The sequence below is a fragment of the Nicotiana tomentosiformis genome, chromosome 11, assembly GCF_000390325.3.
Source record: "Nicotiana tomentosiformis chromosome 11, ASM39032v3, whole genome shotgun sequence".
In the NCBI taxonomy this organism is placed as follows: Eukaryota; Viridiplantae; Streptophyta; class Magnoliopsida; order Solanales; family Solanaceae; genus Nicotiana; species Nicotiana tomentosiformis.
The window spans coordinates 68,098,213-68,106,288 of NC_090822.1; the positions used below are offsets into that span (position 1 = coordinate 68,098,213).

Genomic DNA, 8,076 nt, shown 5'->3' on the forward strand with positions numbered 1-8,076 from the left:
AATTTTAAGTTTTCCCCTCTTAACAATGAGACATTGTCCCATATTGGAAGTGGAAGACATTTTTGGTGGGTATATATATAATTGCTCTTCTTGTAGCTCTTAAAGAGTTAAGAAGAAAGCAAGCCTCGCGCCGTCGTCGTCGTCGCTCGCTCGGCTCGGCTTCGGCTACGGCTACGGCTTCGGCTTCGGCTTCGGCTTCGGCTTCGGATTCGGATTCGGATTCGGATTTGGATTTGGATTTGGATTTGGTCAAATGATCGATTGATTGATTAATTTTTTGGACCAAATTTATTTGTTAATAGTAAATATTAACGTAAGATTATCCGTATTTGTAAACGGATATTTTTCAATCCGTGTATTGATAATTTGGCAGCCGGATAATGGTCTTCCCACCATGAAGTGTTTGCTCCACAAACATGAAGTGCTTGCTCCACAAACATGTAATGCTTGCTCCACCATGAAGGGTGGACGGTTGGTCTTGCACTCCTTCTTGGCTGCTATATATATGAGCAGCAAATGTTGAAGAAAAATACTAAACTCAACATACAATTCGCTCAACAAATTGGCTATACATTGCACTCCTTCCTCTCAGAACTTCCATACGTTTTTCTGAGTATATACTCCTTCGTTCTGCATTGTTTTTAACTTCAAACAAAGCAACTGTAAGTGTGATTTGCTACCGAACTTTGTGTTCGCCGAAACACTGGGGTTTGAAGTACCGCTACACCAGTGTGTTATTCGTTCTATCCTGGGAGGAAATAATCCATTACCTTGGGTACTAGGAGGGGATTAAATTCCTTAAGGAAACACTGTGAATTCAGTGGGCTCGAATTTATTATTATTGTTTCATTACGTTAACTTATATTTTGCAGAATTAATATTTACAAATACAGCAATATTGACCGGAAATAGCATATCACACCTGCATGTTGAAAACTTCCCCAATATAATTATCATTACTGTTATGTTTCAATATTGATATTGAATTAAAGTTTTAGGCAATGATAAATAATATAACGTTCTCATTTTCTCCTCTGCAGCTACTGAGCCATGCCTACATGAAGAGCAATACCTGCAAGGTGAGCTAATTCATTACCTAACAACTTTTTACGTCTATTTCTTAGGATGGTAAATCTCTTGTAAATTACTGTATTTTATATTTTGGTTAATTATACGTACCTTGCGAAAACAAATCTTATTTAGCACATTTCAAAAACAGAGAAACTGAGATGTTATCTACTACTATTAAAGATTGGCTTCATTTAAATATAACATTAAAATGCTAAAAATAATATCAATGTTAATGCTTGTTGATAATTCAGGAACGCTGGGGAGGATTTGACAGAAAAGACGTTGATCTGAGAAGTAGAGGTCTTTGTTTAGTACCAATTGCATGTACCCCTCAAATTTATCGTGAGAGTAACAATGGATCTGACTATTTGATCCCATCATATAGAGGATGCTTGTATAGATAAATAATTTTTCCTTTTCCTCTACTAATAAATTGTATCCACAAGTGTAACTGTGACTCTTCTTCCAGCATGTATTTTATAATTTGTTGGTATATATACCTCTTTTTTGTTTTCCTTTTTTTTTTTTCACTTGGGATTTCTTTTAACGAACAAGCTTTACAAAGAAAAATTGAAAATTATTGTTCGGTGTTTGATTTGGGAAGGTTGATTCAATGACTCTCGAGTATAAACTTACCAGTGTAGTGGCAGAGACGGATCTAGGATTTGTTGAACATGGGTGCACCACTAAAAAAAAGTATTAAGTGGGAATTGATCCATGTTTCTCAAGGTAAATAACTCACTAATCAACCAATTGTCCCATTCAATCTTTGCCAGTGGAGTTGATTGACACTCTTTCGCTGAAAATTTACACTATATAGATAGATAGACGGATAAAAAAAGTTATGTTAGAATCCCCTTATTCTCTTTTGATGTTTGTTTATCTATATTTTGACTCTTCTTAGTGAAAATTCTGAGTCTGTCACTCCATCAGACTCAGATGTCCTATTTTAAGAAGCTATTTGTGGCCAGAATATAGGGGTATTCATGGTTCGGTTTGGATCAGTTTTTCCTTAAAAAGAAACCAAACCAAGTAAGTCGGTTCTTCAAATATTGGAACCAAACCAAACCAATTAAATCGTTTTTTCTTGATTCGGTTTTTGTTGATTTTTCAGTTTTTCGATTATTTATCGTTTTATTTTTCTTAAATATGAGACTAGCTTTGCCACCCAGATTATCGAGACTTAACCTTGTTTTTCATGTTTTCATGCTCCTGAAGTATTATGGTGATCCGTCACATATGTTATATTTCAGCTCAATGCAATTGGAAAAGTATTTGACCTATGTTGAGGAGTCAGTGGCTGTTATAGACAGGCAGGTCCGAAAGTTGAGGTCGAAGAACATTGCATCAATCAAGGTTCAGCGGAGAGGTCAATCGGTCGAGGAGGAAACTTGAGAGACCGAGCATGATAAGCGGAACCGATATCCTCACCTTTTTGGCACTTTAGGTATATCTCTATACTCGTTCGAGGACAGACGTTTATATAAGAGGGGGAGAATGTAATGACCCGGCCGGTCATTTTGTGTATTTTACCCCGTTTTTCCTATTTGGTGAATCGGAGTTTGACTTTTTTATAGATGACTTCAAAATGGTGTTTTGATGGTTCTAGTAGTTTCGAATGGTAATTTTGGACTTAGGCATATGTCTGGATTTGGATTTGGTGGTTCCTAGGTTGTTTTGGCTTGAATTAGCGAAAGTTGAAAAAATTGACGGTTTGGAAAGTTGATAGGTTTTACTGAGGGTTGAATTTATTGATATCGGGTTCGAATTTTGGTTTTGGGACTTGGAACAGGTCCGTTTTATTATTTGGAACATGTCTACAAAGTTTGGTGTCATTATGAGTTGGTTTGATAGGAATCAGACACTTGGTTGTGATTTTAGTGTTTCTTGAATTACATTCTGAATCCTATGAGTTTTGGTATCCGATTCGTGGTTACGAATGTTATTTTTGTGTTTGAGCATGCGGGCGAGTTTATATGATATTTTTATACTTGTGTAGATGTTTGGTGTGGAGCCCTGGAGGCTCGAGTGAGTTTCAAACGTGTTACAGAGTATTTTGATAGAGTTCAGATTATGCTGGTGCAAGACTGATGTTGAAGGTCTCGCAAATGCGAGATCCTGTTCGAATTTGCGGTGCGTCGCATTTGTGAGGTAGGCTGGGGGGCTGCAATGTTTGCATTTGTGAACTTTTTATCGGTTTTACGATTGGGGACATTGGCAGGGGTGATCGCTTTCGCGATCATAGGCTTTCTTTTGCGAAGAGGCTTGACTTCGCAAAAGGGAAGTCAGGTTCGCATTTGCGACATTTCCTGGGATCAATCAGTAGGCGCCTCTTTTGCGATATTTTTTCCATGCATTTGCGAGGGTTCGCATTTGTGAACCCCAAGTCGCAGTTGCGACATCCGCAGCTGAACAAAAGTTTGGGATTTCGTGACTTAGTCTCATTTATCATATTTTGAGACCTAGACTAGGTGCTAGGCGATTTTAGGAGGAGATTTTCATACAAATCTATTAGGTAAGTACTTTTAACTCAATTTTTATTATATAACATGATTATTCATGAGATTTGACATCTAAATCATGAGATTTGAAGAGAAATTTTGACTATATTTTGAAAAATGAAAATATGAGATTTGAGAGTCGAATTGGACTCGAATTTAAAAATAAAACACATATACGGACTAGTAGGGTTATTGGCAGTGGAGATCCACCTTCGACTCAGGTTTTGCCTGGGCAAGACCGGGGTTAACGTTTATTGACTTTTGGGAAATTGTGTAAGATCTTAGCTTTATTAATTGATATTAGTTTCTCTTGCATTGTTTGATAATATTAAGTCATTTTTATTGTTAGATTTGAGCCAAGCGGAGGTGAATTTTGAGAGGAAAAGTGTTTTTAGAGTATTGAATTAGCCTAATTGAGGTAAGTATCTTACTTTACTTTGTGTGGGGGATTACCCCTTAGGATTTTCTCTAATTGCACTACTTGAACTATGTGGAATAATGTGTACATAAGGTCACGAGTGTGTACACGGACGTATCTGGTAATTGACTGAATTAGACCCGTAGGCTATTAATATGCCTTAAATTGAAGTTGTTATTATATGGAGCACATTTCATAGTTGATTCATTCCTCGTACCCTTGTGTTATTCTTGTGATTCTTGCTCATATTGTTGTTGAGTCGTGGGTATGTATTATTGTGGCTTTAGTATTGTTGTTTGAGCGACGTTGTGGCAAATGTGCACATGTGGTGCAGTTGGTTTTTGTATTGTGAATGAGATGCGCATGCAGTGACATAAGGGTGGTGTGTATATTGATATTCATGTGGCGAGATACGGGGCTTACGCGTGTGTTGCTAGTAAGCAAAAATACTTCATAGTGATGCACACGCGGCGAGATAAAGGGACTTATGCGCGTGAAGCTATATAGGGAAAATATTTTAAATGTGAAGCTTGTGCGACATCATAAGGGTGACTTGTGATTTGTGATTATCATATGTGGTACATTGGGGTGATTATTGTTTTTCTCGTGTTGGAATGGATTGATGATTTGAGCATATCATTGTTTCCTTCATTGATTTCACTTTGTGGTTTACATGTATTAGTTAACATTATCGTGTTATCACATGCCTATTCTTTGTTGCTATTTAATTGGTTATGTTTCCCGTTTTTGGTTTTGTATTGATATTCTGCACAGGTTATTGTCTTGTGAGTGTCTTTACTTGAACCTCGTCACTACTCCACCGAGGTTAGTCTTGATACTTACTGGTATCGATTGTGGTGTACTCATACTACGTTTCTGCATATTTTTTTACAGATCCAGGTACCTCGGATTGTGCTGGTCGCTAAAGTTTTGAGTTGAATTTTGGAGACTTCAAGGTATAGATGTTGTTCTGCATGCAGGCCTCGGAGTCACCTTCTATTGATGTTCCTTATTATTGTTATTTGTATTCTAGAACAGTGTTGTATTTCGAGATTTTTACTGTATTCTCAGTATAGCTTATGACTTTGTACCACCGATTTTGGGATGTATGAATGTTGATCATTTTTTGACTATGTTATGTCATTTATCCATTTTTATTTAATAGCTAAGTTGTTTTGTTCTGTTAATCTCATCATGTATTAGGTTTACCTAGTCTTAGAGACTAGGTGCCATAACGATCCTTAAGGTGGGATCTTGGGTCGTGACACATGTCATAGCTTTGTCTAAACATTCTAAATTCCAACGAAACTTCATACACAAGTTTCAAACACCCAAATAAACCAATCTAAAGTCCCCGAACACTAATCAAAACCTGATAAATCCAAATCCAACTACCAGTCAAACGTATAAACTCTCTAAACCTTCAAATTTTCAACTTTTGGAAAATAGTGCCAAAATGTTCTAGGAATCTCCAAATCCAAATGCGGACATATTCATAAGTCCAAAATTACCATATAAACCTACAGAAACTATCGAATCATCTTTCCACCTTTTTCTACTAAAAGTCAAACCTTAGTTAACTCTTACAACTTAAGCTTTCAAAATAAGACTAAGTGCCTCCAATCTCTAAAACATTAAAAAGTGAAACTAACCAATCCTGCAAGTCATAAAATAATAAACTCACATACAGGTAGCATCAATGATTTGGGGGCTCATTGTTAGGCCTAATGAGAATGTGCATCCGGCGTCGGATCGGGTTTGCTCACTCTAGTGCATCATTTACTATGGGTGTGTCATCGGGTCGAAAAGGATGTTATTCATGCCCTGATTTGTTTTATATGTTGCGTTCTTATGCGACAATGGGTTGTGAGACTACTTGGCTATTCACACGTATGATGTGGTTTTATTCAGTCCTGGTGTCGAGATTTAGAGCGGGATGGCTCTTGGGATGTTGAGTTGCTCATTGCACCTTAATCATGTTTTTCCTATCGGTGGCATATTGTGCTATCCATTTCTCTATGGTTATGGTCATGCATTTTTGCGTTTTTGTTGTTGATACACATGTGGTTATTGATTGTGAGCATTATGGCTCAATGGGTATTCCATGTGAATCGGTATGTTTGGACAAAGCTATGTGCCGTAGTGGGGTTATGTTAGGATGAGATTCTTTGTGCTTATTTCATGTGTTTGCTTCTCCATTTGGGGGTGGATTTTGTTACGCCCCATGTTTTCGCACGTGAAAGTACGTTATAAGTAAATTGATGAAAGCTCATAAATGAGATGTTACATCCCGCATATTTCGTACGTTAAAGTTCCGTCGTAAGTTAATCGACGTAAGTTCGGGAATAAGATTATTTTAAGATTATAAGCATTCTATTCTATTTCAAATAAGTAATGAGTAAATTCGTAAAGGTGAGAGGGTAAGCAAATTGAAGAAAGTGAATTTCATCAAAGTTTGACATTTTGGGATAAAATACGGCCCGAGCTAAAATACTCGGTATTTATGGACTAGTACCATACAAGGTACCACATGGCCATGATAGTAAGGTGTATAAGGTATGTTAAAAGTGAATAGTATTATAAGTAATTCGAGATAATTATTAATTATATGGGTAATTGGTTAATTATTGAATATTGAGAGATTATCAATAAATCATGAGATTAGTGGTTAATTAATGGTATTTTGGATAAAGCTTTAACTACAAAAACGTGGCAGCCAAGGCTTTATCAAAGTATGACTCTTAAAACTATAGAATAAGGTGGCATTAAGAGAGTCTTTTTGGTGGCTTAGTCATTATGAAAGTGGGGCCCACACCCATGTATAAGAAATCTATAACTTAAGAGTCTTATGACTCTTAAAGAGAACCTCATAATGTTATTTGGATCATTTCATATGCATCTGCATATATCAAAGCAACTCCAGGCTTCAATAATTCAAAATTAAAGTGAGATTTTGCAATTATAATGGAGTACGATGCAATCTTTCTCAAGAATATCATATGAATTATTCCCTACTTCGATCCACTATTATGTGTTGTCGCAATTGACGTGTGTTAGAGGAATTGTCAAGAGAATCGACTCAAGTATGTTAAGGCTAAGCCCTTTCTTTATTTTGGCATGATCTCGTAATTACACGAGTTTGATAACGAGGCATAAAGAGAAATTCATATTCCGGAATTTACGTATATTTTCCTAGTCTTGTAAGTTACAACATTCTCCTTATCGGGACTTCATATTTAATTGAGTATTTTCTTTTCCAGTCAAGAGAGCAGAGAGTCTATATATACAATATTACAATATTGCCATAGTAGGCTCGCTCATAGGCGCTCGGCCATACTAGGCTCTGTATCTCGACCAACTGGGATATATATATATATATATATATATATATATATATATACCGAGCCTTATAGGGCCGGACAACTATTTTACATACTATATTGAGAGAGTTGAGTCAGTATCAGCAGGTAAGAATACCTTCAGATTATCTTTGACTTCCAATTGCTTTCACTTATTATATTATCAGTTCAGTTTCATCTTTCAGTATATTGCCTTACATACTCGGTACGTTATTTCGTACTGAAGTCCCTTTTTTGGGGGCGCTGCATTTCATGCGTGCAGGTTCAGATAGACAGACGGGTAGACCTCCTCATTAAGTATTGCCCGAGTTCATCTTGATCAGTAAGCTCCATGCCTTTCGGAGTTGCCGGGTCTAGAGCTTTATGTACATCTTGTGTATATATGTATATATGTTATGAGTAGGTCGGGGAGCTGTTCCGATCACAGTATATCCACTAGTAGAGGCTTGTAGACATATCTTGTCAATTAGTGCAGTATGTTGGGCTAGTAGGCCTTTTATGTATATTTTGTTGGTTTGCCAGTTGTAGTAGTTATGACGGCCTTGTCGACCCAGCTTTATATTGATATTTAGTCAACATTCGCAGTTTTCTTGCAACGTGTCTCATGGCCAAAGTATGATATCACATGTTCAGAGTGCCTTAGTTGCAAGTTGGTACGCAAGGTTAGGTGAGGCACCAGGTGCCGGTCTCGCCCCCCAGGTTCGGGGCGTGACAAATTCATAATATG

At 37.0% G+C, this 8,076-nt stretch overlaps 1 long non-coding RNA gene across 1 annotated transcript; it reads left to right on the forward strand.

The window, feature by feature from the left end:
* Positions 1-1,006: 1,006 nt before the first annotated feature.
* On the forward strand, positions 1,007-1,540 carry LOC104107172 (uncharacterized). Its single transcript, XR_688733.4, has 2 exons — positions 1,007-1,079; positions 1,323-1,540. It is a non-coding gene; the product is annotated as an uncharacterized lncRNA (long non-coding RNA).
* Positions 1,541-8,076: the final 6,536 nt, after the last annotated feature.